At 37.3% G+C, this 13,758-nt stretch overlaps 1 protein-coding gene across 1 annotated transcript in view; it reads right to left on the bottom strand.

Moving 5' to 3' along the window:
• Window positions 1-13,758, bottom strand: part of LOC135700310 (uncharacterized) — a 57,651-nt gene extending 43,893 nt beyond the window's left edge. The window contains exon 1 of the mRNA XM_065220778.1: window positions 13,087-13,758. The gene's annotated coding sequence lies outside the window, so the exon portion shown is untranslated. The remainder of the gene's footprint in view (window positions 1-13,086) is intronic.

Below are 13,758 nucleotides of genomic sequence, written 5' to 3'. Positions count from 1 at the left end.
TAATCAAAATCAACGGTTTTATTTATTAAAACATTAGTTAGTTAACCTCAAGTCTTGAAAAAAAAAATGCACATGAGATCTTCCTGAGCAAGTATCTGAAAGACATCATTTAAATTCCTGACCAACCTACTATGTTGGGAAAATATCTAAGTGATGCCATTTGAATATTTGAACAATCAAAGATCTTCAGATCATCATCTTGAAGTTTTGAAAAAAATAACCAGAGGACTCTATTTGAATTTTTGATTAGCTGGAGATCATCAGAATAATCAATAATGCCGCTCAATAAGATCATATATGATCAAACATCATTCTTGGGAGAATATCTGAGGGACGCAATTTAAATTGAACCAGAAAACCACGATAAAACTTGAGCGGTGGCGTAATTACCAGCAGTCCTGGGCAGTCTTGTAAGTGGTCACCGTAGTCAACATATTTTCTGTGATAATCGACTGCCTTTGCTTCTGACACTTGCAAAACAAGCTATCAAATTACCGTACCAAACTAAAATGTCATATGACAGGCTCTGTCATACGACACTGTTGCCGAAGACCGTCACGAATGTATGTATTTTAGTTTTTCTCGTAATAAGTGCTGCTGATGTTGTGCATGTGTGAACTCAGAAAGTAGCAAGCAACGAAAGTCCTAGTAAATAATAACATTTCTGATCAGAAATGGTTTAATTTACACCAAATTGTGGAATTAGAACGAAATCACACGTCATATGATAGTTATTGAAAATTTTCTTTTTGCTCGAATGTTGTTCTTCCGTTTGTGCTGTGTAAGAGAGACGACGGTAGAGCATGAGAGCACGAATAAAAACAGACTGTCGTGCATGACAACGAAGCGAGTGTTGTAAACAACGTCAACAGTTTCAACCCCTGGGCCAGGGTTCAATTCCAGTCGATGCCACCGGGATGTTCTGAGGCATAAAATCTCTGATCACGCCTTCCTTCGGAAGAAAGTAAAGCCGTTGGTCCCCGGTTCATAAGTTGATGGATCCAGGTGTGGGAGCTGCCTTGCTGGTGTGGGTAGCATAGGTGCTCAGCACGGAAAACAAGACCGATGGAAAACAAATCAAGGAAAAAAACGATAAAACTTGCACTGTAACGCACTTGGGTGCTTTTCTACGTTTCTCGATGATTCTATGCGAAGCTCCCTCAAGTCTTTGGAGCTTCCAGAACATGTACGGAATTCCTAAAATTATTCCAAGTCCATTACACTTCAATGAAGTAGCCTGAAATTAAAAAAGGTCTCAACATTTGTATAAGTGTTCCCTTTTCTTATCAACGAAATTCCCCAAACTTCTACATTGTAAATTGTCTACAAAGTTTTCAGAAATTTTTCAAAGTTTCCTGAAATTCTACGAAGTTATCTGTATCCCTACGAAGTTTCTATAATTTAAACGATGTTTCCTGAATTTCTACGAAATCTCTGAAGTTTTCCAATGTTCTCTGAAGTTAAAGATAAACTTTTGAACTTCAACGAACTTCCCCGGATTTTAAAAAAAAATCACAAATTCTGTGAATAACTTATCTGCTAAGTTCAATGAAGTTCTACAAAGTTCACTGAACTTCTAAAAAATTCCTGAACTTCTACAACATTCTTTGAACTTCTATAAAGATCACTGAAGTTCTACGAAGTTCGTTGAGCTTTTACAAAGTTTGCTACTTGTATAACATTAGTTGCATTTCAAGAAAGTTTCCTGATTTTCCACATAGTTTCCTGAACTTCTACCAAGTTTCTCGAACATCTACCAAGCTCCTTGAAATAAAATGATTTTGCCTTAATTTCCCTGAATTTCTGGTTACAAACCTGGTCGCAAATTTTAAAAGCAGGGGTTCGTCTTTACGTTGAAGTTTTTTTTTCTAAATATACCTGGTATTCCTGCCTGGTCACTTTCAACAATCAAATGTTGTACTGCACTGTGTCACATTTATGTTCGTATATATTGATAAAAGACGACTAAAATGGTTGTTTGAATGAGTTTGAATGTTTTCAGATCCATATTTAATCCGAGGATTTAAAAACGTGTAATTACACTGCTGCTATTCGCATACGTAAATAGGAATTCTACACGACCTGGAACTCTTACGCGAATAGCGACGGTACTGTTGTTAATAGCAATGATTTGCATACATTCATTTGAATGTGTCCATTACCAAGCTACTGTCAAGGGAAATTTGAGAAGATTCCATTCCAAAACACAACACTCTACACACACATAGAACCAAGATAACTTCAGCTGTGGCTGTTTGAGATAAAAGCTCGGGCAATACGCTCATAAAATAGATTAATATGACCGTTTTGGCACAATTTCACAGCATCGGTCAAATCTGCCACAGTTTGACGTCTGCCATAATTTCAGTTTAGCTTTTCACATACAGAATAATATTGGCAATCTAGCGACTCGTCCGTCGTCACCCAAAATACGTTAGCATTCTAATGGACAGCTCAACAGCTCGCGGTATCCCAGTGCCAGGAGTTGGTAGTCGGATTCGCGTTCATCATGTCTTGTTCGCGTGTCAACCGTCAAAAAGCGTGCAGCGGAAAAATTGCATGCCGAAATTTAATGCCCCAGTCGCATCGCTTTATTGTTGATTGCATTGATTATATGGGAGTTAGGTACAGTTCACGTCGTCAACGATGCCAACAGTGCCTCGGTGTGCTTGTCATGGTTGTTGCAGGGGACAAACTCTGAATGGCAAAGTAATAATTCTAATGAAATCAGCAGATACTGTGATATAGCCGGACAAATAAAAAAAAACTCGTTCTCCACACTCGATGCCCTTGATCAACCTTGACAGTCTAGAGGTTCGTGACTTTGAAACGGTCTCAATTGGTGATAAATAAGTTTTGCGAAACAGGCAATGTGTACAGTTTTTTTTTGAACATTTCTTCCAAAAATCAATGCGATTTTTTCCTGTTACATCACGTTGAAGCGCCACGCTTCGGATGGTTGGTTATTGCTGGTAATTTAATTCAATGCTTACTTCACGTGACAGCTCACTGGAGATGTAAAATACCTCATGGAGTGTTACGTGATCAGCTATCGGGCATATGAGTGACACTATATTAGAATTGCGCCGTTCAGTAAGACGCAATAACAATGTCTCGTTTTAGAACTTGAATACCGATTCAATCGGATGATTCTTACCGCAATTAAGTAACTTTCTGTGCATAGGGATGTTAATAAAAATGCATCATCGGTTTACATTTTAATTGTGCGATAAATCTGTCCTCAAGTGGCTGCGTCACTAACTGTCGTGGTAACGTGATTTGCACTATCAGAGGTTCATATGAGATGAATTACAGTTTAATCGAAGGGTAAACCTTCCGTGCCCTTCCGTGTTGCTGCGCGTCGTGCTCACTATAGCGGTTGTGTGTATTTATTATGAATAGGTACGCACTCTCATCTAAGTCCACTGTGTAATCACGTTTAGATTTCGTAGGGTAAGTGCTCCAAGTTTGAATGAGTTGAAAAACATTGCTGAGAACTTTAAACGATTTCAAACAATTGTTTGCATGATGCTACGCTTTATTCTCAAGGCATAATATTGTCTCTCCCGTTGTAATCTACAAAACGCATTTGTGATATCTGTAGAACTTTAAATGAACAAGTTCAAATGCTACTTAAGCTCAACTTTAAGTAAAATTAATCGATCAAAATATTTCAAATATTGACAACAAAAATCATTAGCTTCAAATGTTTCAGTTTCCTAACTAGCATGTCCACCCCACGTTCACTTCTACAAAACCTAACCGAAATAGAACTAGTTGCATGATGAGCTTATCAATTCTTGGTCGACTAAACAAACAATAACAAACACCATAGATAAAGGATGTTTAGAGACGCAACAGGTTGAGCGTTGAGGTAATTAACGTGACGTGTTTGTTTACTACTGGACGGGCTGCTCTCTATTTTGGTGTGATATCGTTCCATTTTGTTGGTGTAAATATAGTTCAATTAAGCAAAGTGAGTACGTATGAATGAGGGAAGTTTTTAATTGATTCGGTGGTTAGTAGTCTTAGGTACTTGATAAAAAAATAGTTTTAGGAAGCGCATTGAATATTTGATAGCCCAGTGCTTCAATATACATGCCGTGAAGTAAAGAAAATTTACTTTAGGGGATTGAATTCTTTGACTTTTAATATATTTTGATCTTCACTATGGATAACTATACTATTCCATTTGAGTTTCCCTGAAACTGTTTTGCACCAATCAATCATTGATTCTACTTAATTTGCCTTATTTCTGTATTCATCACACCTTGAAAGTTGATTAGTAAACTGCTTAAATTATCTTGTTCCGCATTAGATAGCTGATAACTTCGTCCTAACTGTTCTCCTCCTACACAAACAGCACACGTTACTATTTATTGCCACCTGCCAATAAAATGTTCGATCAATTTTCCACTCCGATACCTGTATCCTTGGTGCTCATCAGTTAATCCCTTCGCCATCACCATTCAGTAGCCGTCACTTGCGATTCCCATTGAGAAAAATTCCACTATCGATTGTTTTTCTTTCCTAGTAATAGCACAACCACCGAGTGGGAGAGCAGTGAAATTTACGCCAATTTCGCTTCGTCGATGTACACGGTCGATGAGAATAACCCCAAATTTTCCTCGATTTCACTCAGGCTATTAGTATACTCGTAGACTGAGTAAAATGTTTGTCGATTTTCCTTATATTCAAACAGGTTTCCCAGGAAAAGCGAGGAACATTCAACACTTATTCACTGAGTAACCCAGCACACTCAGCCACTGAGTTACTCACATTGGCCGTGTAGAACACCCAACCCAGTGTGGGGAAGCTAAACTCGATTTTCCACTCCCATCTGGTTATCGACTGGCGGTCGCTTTTTATGCACGTGATTCTGGCACACGCGTACACACACACACACACACACACCGACACACACACACACAAACATGACTGGAAAAGGATCGATCGATTGACTAAAGCTACGACGTCGGAAATGAAGTCACTACTGGGTTATAAACATTCGCCTTATTGATTTGTTGTTGTGAGGACGACGGAAAGTTAGGGAAACTGTATCAGTTATGGCACTAGTGTTCCCCATGATATGCTCTAAATCCTCAATATTTTGAAAAAAATAAAATCCACTATCGTTGAACAATTTGGAAATACTGAGTATGATTTAGGCCGTATGGCCATAACTAGTACACTCACCCTATATGTTCGTCACTAGAAATTCAAATATTTCCCCCTTAGTGTGATTTTTTTGAGTCTACGTAATCTATGCGGTTGGAGAAGTAGTGTCTTTGAGACTGTCATTTAATTTTATGTCTTGTACCACCTTTAATAGAGAAAATATTGAAATTAAGAATTCTAACTGCAATGCAATATCACGATGTTATTAAAAGCTCATACAAAATAGTACTACCATGAGAAGTCAGAGTTATGCAGCATACGATGGGGACGCCTGGTCATTATCTAGAATAAGCGTCATAGTTGTAACATTGAACGACTAAAATTTGCTTTTTAAAAAGAAACTTCTTGTTAGCAAGTAGACGTCAAATGGATATGAACTCTCCCTCTCCGAATTTTGAACTGGAAACCGCTTAGCTTTAATCAACACGTCCAACGTTCAACAAAATAACATCCCGTGTCCAGTACAAATGTAATCCAAATAAAATTAATCCCTACCAACGGGGGAAATACTATCGATGCTGTGATAAGACGGGAAGCGAAGAAATATCGAATTGGTGCGATGACCAGCGATGCCACAAACAACAGATGTTGTTGTTTATTGATTTATTCAATAAGGCTCAAACGAATTAACTTTACAAAGCCGAGGATTCTATACAATACATCTTAAAACTATAGTCAAAAGATACAACACAATAAACACTTTATATTCCGCTATCCAAAAAGCCTCCTCCATCTGAACTGGAGCCGCTTCCAGTGGTTTCATTGTATGGCAGTTACGCCAACGGGGGTCAGAGCGCTTCCATTGCAGCAATGGACGCAAAACGTGGTCAGCACTCAGACATTCATCACTAGACGGTTGCTTTGCAAAGTCGACGACGCATCGACTGAAAGAACTGCCGATGAAGAACAATGAGGAGGACCACACCACAATGGTTGCTACCGAGAAAACAGACGATCGCATAGCACACATCGAGAGTGGTCTTCTTTTGTCGACAGCCGAGTGAACACTGAAACAACAGATGTTGATACACGAAAAAAATTGGGATCCCCTTGTTTATTTTGATACCGTAAGGTAATATACCAAGTTTGTAAGCTTAAAAATAGTTCCAACACTATTTTTTGTGATAACTTGTTATAGTACCTTACGTGTACAAAAATCTGTATTTGTGGCATCGCAGGCGGTGAGTTTTCCGACGGTGACGATGAAGTACTGACTTGTCGTCACGCCAAAGCAATCATTCCGGTAGTATTTGACAGCTCACAAGAATCCCTACCTGTTCAGTATCTGATATAATTATCGAAACGATCGCCGAGTGCTCAGTTTTTCTAATATCTTCAAAAAATATACCTAGTTTGGTGAAAAAAGTTTGGATGTAGGAGGCACTAGTGGCCAAAATATTGATTTCACTGATTTACTGATTTTTTATCCTGAACAGCACTACAAAATCTCAGCCGTGTATATTATTGAAAAAACAGCTTTCCTCACTTGCTAAAGCTAAAAATGATCTTCAATGGAAACCACGTTAATTGTCAGTGCCAAAGTAGTTAGTGACGAAAATGTACAGTTTTTGATATTAGCTAAATTTGTAACGGGCCTTCCTTAGTTCAGTCGGTAAAGGAACAGCTACAAAGCAAGACCATACTGGAGGTGGCTGGGTTCAATTCCCGTTCCGGCCAGGGAATTTCTCGGGTTGAAAAATTTTCCGACTTCCCTGGGCATATCGTATGATTGTACTTGCCACACAATTCTACTAATGTAAAAATGGTAACAGGCATCGAAAGCTCTCAATTAATAACTGTGGAAGTGCATCTAGAACACTAAGTTGAGAACAAGCAATACAAATGTTGCAATTTTCATAAAAAGCGAAGCAAACGCGACGTAAACAACTACCTGGGATTCACATCGCTGAGTGCTGTATCAAAACTTTTTGAATTGGTTGTCATACACAGCTCGAAAAAGTAGTGTAAATTTCTGTTCAATATGATGCACATAAATGGAGCGTTACATATCATATACGTTTACATTATATATCATGCAAAGTTCTGACACATTTCATGCAATGTTGCAAATATTGTATACAAAAGTCCATCTTTGTAAACAACATTGTTTGCAAGTTGCTCGGTTGCGTGAAATGAAATACAAGTCTACGTGAATGAGTTTACATCACAATTAAAATTCAGAATGTTTATCTGTGTAGAGTCCCCAAATGCGCATTGCAAGCAACATCTAAGTATAGATCAACACGGATTCATACCTGGGCGTTCCACAACTACGAACCTGCTGTGCCTAATATCTTACATCACAAACAGTTTGATTGATCGGACCCAAACGGACGTTATTTAAACAGATCTTACGGCAGCCTTCGATAAGCTGAAGCACGAAATTGCGATCGCTAAGCTTGATGGACTAGGGATCGGTGGCAATCTTTTGAGATGGTTTCGTTCATACCTCACGGAGCGCCAACTGACAGTAACTTGGGTACTTGTCGCTCAGCAAGCTTCTGCGCAAAGTCCGGTATACCTCAGGGTAGCCATCTGGAACCATTGGTATTTCTCCTTTACTTCGACGACGTTCACCATGATATCACAGAGCCACGATTATCGTTTGCAGACGAGCTGAAAGTTTTTCTGCGCATTCGCTCACTCGCCGACTGCCGTTCTCTCCAAAATCAGATTGAAATCTTTGCTGACTGGTGTAGTCTAAACCGACTGGTGGTCAATCCAGCTAAGTGTACAGTTATTACTTTCTCACGCAAGAAACAACCGATTATTTTCAACTACAAACTACTAGGCACGACTATCGAACGGGTGCATTGCGTGAAAGAGTTTGGCCTTTTTCCTGGACTCAAAGCTGACATACTCACACCATATATCGCATGTCGTCGACAAAGCGTCCAGAACTCTTGGTTTTGTCTTTAAGCTTACTAAGAACTTCACAGACATTTACTGCTTGAAATCGCTCTATCGCTCTCTCGTACGATGTACGTATTCTCTGCAGTCTGGAGCCCGAACTACAATAATGGGGCCGAGCGAATTGAATCTGTGCAACGAAGTTTACTTCGCTTCACGCTCCGTAGCGTCGAGGTTTGATTTCCACTTGACACGGAATATGCTTCGCCGAAGATCCTCTGCCTTGTGTAAAATTTCTAAGCTAAGTGTAAAATTTCAGACTTATACATTTTTAGTAACTTGACAATGTTTTCCTTGTTATTTTTGTTTATAACTTAAGTATATGTAGTCTGTATGATCTGTACTTTTTTTTTGATGCAAACATAACAAATAAACAAATAAACAAATAAGCTAATAAGTGATCAGAAATAAGCTTGAAATGCGAAGAAGAAGAAAATTGTAATTAAATGACATGAATTCATAAATCTTTGGAGTCGTCAAAGCATAGACATTAGTAAGACCAGTGGGTCCCGAAGAAACCTACTCAATCATTTGGCTCAGGAAGTACCAGACCTTCGGTCTCAAGCTAATTGAAGCACGCCTCGATACGTAGGAGAATACATGAACCGCTCATTAAACTATGTCAAATTTATAAGGCGAATCAAAACAAACACATACTTTGACAGACTCTAGTACGAGAATGGGATACGCTTATATATAAACTTCAAACAAATGGGCTAGTCAAGTAATGATTTAGGGTTCTGCCAACCTGTTTTCACGATGGCAATGAAGCATTTTCGTGAATGATAAAACAGTTCTTGAAAGGCGAACCATTAAAAAATGAATAGCCTAGGAATGAAGCGTGATTTTGTCTATTGGGTCATCAGAAGCTACCATGACACTTCCTCATTGGGTGATTGGAAGATATCCTGCCGAGCACGGTCAGTGGTGACAGAACGAGTTATTGAAATAGCCAGAAAAAGGATTTGGCAAAAATTCCTGTGTTCTTTACGTAAAATGGCCGATGATTTTGATATTTCGAAACCTTTCCTGCACAGTTTCCTGAAAATTGACCAGCCATTCAAGCATTCAAGAAATGGAAAGTTCATAAAGTTTCAAAATCTTCGAAGAAAATAAGGCTCGAAAGAACATTTCTTCTGCTGCGGAAGAGTTTCACCTATCCGACGAAAAGTTGTTTGCCCTGCAGCAGTCTCATAATGTTCAAAACGACAGATTGTGGGCTTCTACATCGGAAAATGTTCCAAACTACTGCTCCAGTGATGGTTCCTGGATGAATATGCAAGTGCTACAAATTACATCGGTTTTCATAAAAAAAAGCATTAAAGTTAACGCAATATATTATGAAATGGAGTTTTGGAGAAAGTTGTCAAACTTTCATAAGTAATGATTGAAAAAGATAATTATGTTTATAAATAGGACGGAGTGCAATTTCACACAACAAGCTCGTTCAGAGCTGATGCAGAGATAAATTTACCAACTTTTTGACTTTTGGTCTTAAATATTGTCGAAGGTATTCGAGCACAGGGCATCTAATTTGATCTAATTCAAAGCCAATCATACGAATATGGGACGAAATGCGTATGGAAGTCGTGAGTGCCACCTGTGACGCATTTCAGAATCTGAACCTGGTCAAACAAGTTGAAGGCAGGGTAATTCCAATACATATGTTGTAATTAATCAATATTATATTGCCTTTTTGTTAATGCAATTACTAATAAAATCTAAATTACTGATGCGAAAAATTGATTTTACCGAAATCTCAACAGCTGAACTGATGGGGAAAAATTAGGCAATTCGTTTTAATTGCTTTGAAGCTCTCGTTAAAGCTACTTTAAAACGAAATATTTCCACTACAATTACAAGATTTGATCATTGAGAAAGATGCAACGTGCTTTGAAGCTATTTTTGAAAAAAAAAACAGGTTTTAAAGTGAAAGTAAGTCAAAGTTTTACCGAACGTTCAGTTGCTGAGATTTCGGTAGAAAATAACTAAACACGACAGTAAATTCTGTGTGTATAAGTCTCCCATACACTACTTTTTATTGAAATGTGAAACAAAAATGATGTTTTTAGAAACAACCTAATTGGATACTGATGAATTACTCTAACACTGTCAAACAAAGAGCTTGAAAACTTTCTGTTCAGCTAAGTTACAGCCAGATCCAATATGGGTCAGACTGAGCTAAAACAATCAAAACTAAGTAGAAATTACCATGAAATGTTGATTTTTTTTTATGAAACCATGTTTTATTTACCTCAATTTACATGTGTATTCCAAATAAATTGATATTTCGCAGATATGAACCCCTTGGGAGCAGATGAGTTAATATTTCATAGGGTTCATATTTTCAGGGTTCGCAAAGTATTCACAAAAAGTACCTTTTTAAATCTCTTTAAAATTCTCTTGGAATACTCTCAGAAACTTTTTGATATTCTCCTCAAAATTTTCTTGGAATCTTCCTCGTAATACTCTTGAAACTATCCTCACTCTTTAGAAAAAAAAATCTGAATCAGATTCTCTTTGAATTCTTATAATAATTCGTTTGGTATTCTTGACGGAATTATTTTGGAATTATACTCACTGAGTAAAAACAATCTTAGAATACTAACAGGAAACATCTGTTACTATTATTTTCGGAATATCGTCTCACGGTAGATTTAAACATGTACGATAAATGTCGCTTTTGTAATTTGGAGAGCGAAAGCTCTGAACATTTATTGTGTGATTGCGCTGCACTATTTAATGAACGATGCAGATTTCTTGATAAAGGACTCACTGTACCTGTAGAAATTTGGACCAGTATACCCAATAAAGTTGTAAACTTCATTCGAAGTGCAATTCCATATTGGGATAATGCCGATGATCAATGATGAAGACCACTCTACATAGTGGTTGATCATCAAAACACACGGCAAACAGTAAAAAGAGGATACACCACAATAGATCAAAACACTGGTCGCAGTGGTAAATGTCCACCACACGGGAAAAAAAAAACATGTACCGTAAAACGGGGTGAAGTTGATCATTTCATTTCATTTCATTTTTCGTTTTTCAACAATCCTTTTTCTTGATATTGTAATAAGATTATGTGTTTAATATTTAATAAAGTAGATTTAAATAGTACTATTCAAAAGTTTTTCCTAACAAATGATGCATTCTACCACTCTAAATGTACAATTATGTGGAAGGGATAAAATATACAACTTTTAACTGTTTCTAAAAATTCTATCAGCATTAGCATTTATTCTGAGGCAGTGTTCGATGAAATGACTTATTTTACTTAATTTTGAGTCGCTGAATCCGAATCTGAAACCAGATTTCGTTAAAATGAACGATACAAATTAATTTACCTGATAAACTGATGCCTACATTTAGGCGTATGTTCTTCAATTTTGCAACAAAATATGCAGTATTTTAGACTTGACCCCAGAATTGAAAATTTACATTTTTAATCTTATTTTAATTCCTAACAATGAACCAAACATGCCATTTAAAACGTAGATTCGTACATTAGAAAAGTATTTGCTAGTACAGGTTTGGAAGGTTTTGTTTGCGTGTCAAACCTATGGTTGGAAAAACATTTTGGTTTATTGGTACAATGTGATCAACTTGCCCCAGTTTTACGGTACTACGATTTAAATCCGACATTTCGGTCTTTGGACCTTTGGTCGGGAAGGTACAGTTTTGATCCACCGTGATAATCAACCTTGGAATTCTAGTCATAACTACTCCTACTGTTCTCTAGGATTTCTCTTCAGCATTCCCTAAGTAATCTTCCTCTTGGAATGCATACACAATTTGTTATTTTTCCCTAGAATACCTTTGCAACTAACTTCGGATTCTCTTTAAAATCTTGTGAAAATTCTCTACGAATTCACGTCAGAATCCGAGCAGTTTTGAAATCTTCTAAGGATTCCATTTGGATTTCTCCTCAAAGTTCTTAAAATTGATGCGACAAAATTAACCAACTTTTTATTTTATCAAATCTGGCATAGATCATTAGCAGTAAACATTTATGAGTAATTTGACAATTTGAAGTATTAGTAATTTAATTTGTTCAAATTCAATGATTTTGCTGCTACATTTGTCATACAATATGGATACATTGATAATTTATATGCATTACTCACAGTTCTTATTTTGGATCAATTTATGCCTCGACTTATCAACTTTAAAGGTGAATATTTACGGCAGCCTTTTTAAAATTTTCAATCAATCGACCCATCCGTAGATAGAGGAGAAGTTAAGTTAAGTTTTATTTGTTAAAGAGGCTTTCAGCCTGGAGCCTCCATGATAAAAGATAATACAATTAAAACAAATATGAAGAGTATATTAGTTTTGTTTCTAAATCTTTTGACATGCTGCAAAAATATTCGGTACAGTGTGATTAAGTTTCACTCACGTTCACGATATTCGTTGAAATATGTATACAACTACAGTGAAAATGCATTGATGTCTCCACTTTCAAGCTCATTAAATTCACTCACTTGAAAAATCCGATCATACCTCCATGAAAATTCCAAAACTAAATTTTGTACACAAAAACACCACATCAATCCAATTGATTAACCACAAGCAAAACGTGTTCGCACTGAAAACTCCCTTTCGGTTCTCCTCTGCCAACTCCGTCTGCTAAGTTTCACCACCGCAGCAGCGAGCGTTCATCTGACCTTCACATCCCGGTCTCCCGGTTTGATCCGATACCAGCGATATACCAGAACACACACACATCCATACATCAGGGAAGAGAAGAACACACAACTTATGTAACTGTGTGAAAACGAGATGGGATTCATCTCTCCCCTTAACTTGTTCACCACGTACTCCCTTTTTTTTCATCTTCGCAGAAACTCATTAGGTACATTTCGTTTTACTAGTTCTTCTTCCAATTTTCGCTTACAAAAAGTTGGCAATTTCGCAATCTTGCTGAAGGAGAATGGAAAATCGAGTCTAGTTTAATAAAACGTATAATAAAAAGTAAATGCAATTTCTAGTTACCCTTGGTTTATCTGGTTAGCTGTTGTATGATGATTACTTTTTTTAAATAGGCTTTTTAACTAAATACGGTATTTATATAAATCACTAGTAACTGGGATCACTAGGTTGAGATTGTTTAGTAAAAATAACTTTAGCTATAAAAACGAAAAAAAAAAATCAGCAAACCAAACTTCTTCTATAAGAACCACTATCGGCACTTTCCGACTCTTTCTCTTCTTCGCACTCCGATATGTGTATGGACAGTTCTCGATCAATCAGTTAACAATATGAGCTTCACTTGCAGTGTTTCAACCTTACTTGAATAAAAGTTTTCTCAGTTATCAAAATGTTTTTTCTTCTTTTGTCACCACTTTTTCACCTTCCAGAACACCGCACCCGTGTGCCAGGCAGATTATTCCAAAATTAACTTTTCCTTTCCACCCAGAGGGACTTATTCCTAGCTCTGTCTTGAAACGATTCGCTTTACGCTCCCTCGTGGAAACTTCTGCACGCTTTGGGTTCTTTACAATAGAACAAACCGCTATTGGCTGTCTTCTGGAAATAGTGATACACACACACGCAGTGAGTTTTTCTCTTTTCCAGTTGAAATTTTTTCGATTGTAAATAACGCAACGTTGTTCGTCTCCTAAGCTTGGGCAAGTCCTAGCTCTTCCGATGACCGAGTGAAACTGA

The sequence above is a fragment of the Ochlerotatus camptorhynchus genome, unplaced genomic scaffold (genome assembly GCF_037179485.1).
Source record: "Ochlerotatus camptorhynchus isolate MF236.1 unplaced genomic scaffold, CSIRO-AGI_Acam_v1.1 ptg000132l, whole genome shotgun sequence".
Taxonomy (NCBI): domain Eukaryota; kingdom Metazoa; phylum Arthropoda; class Insecta; order Diptera; family Culicidae; genus Ochlerotatus; species Ochlerotatus camptorhynchus.
This window is presented reverse-complemented; position numbering and strand designations above follow the sequence as displayed.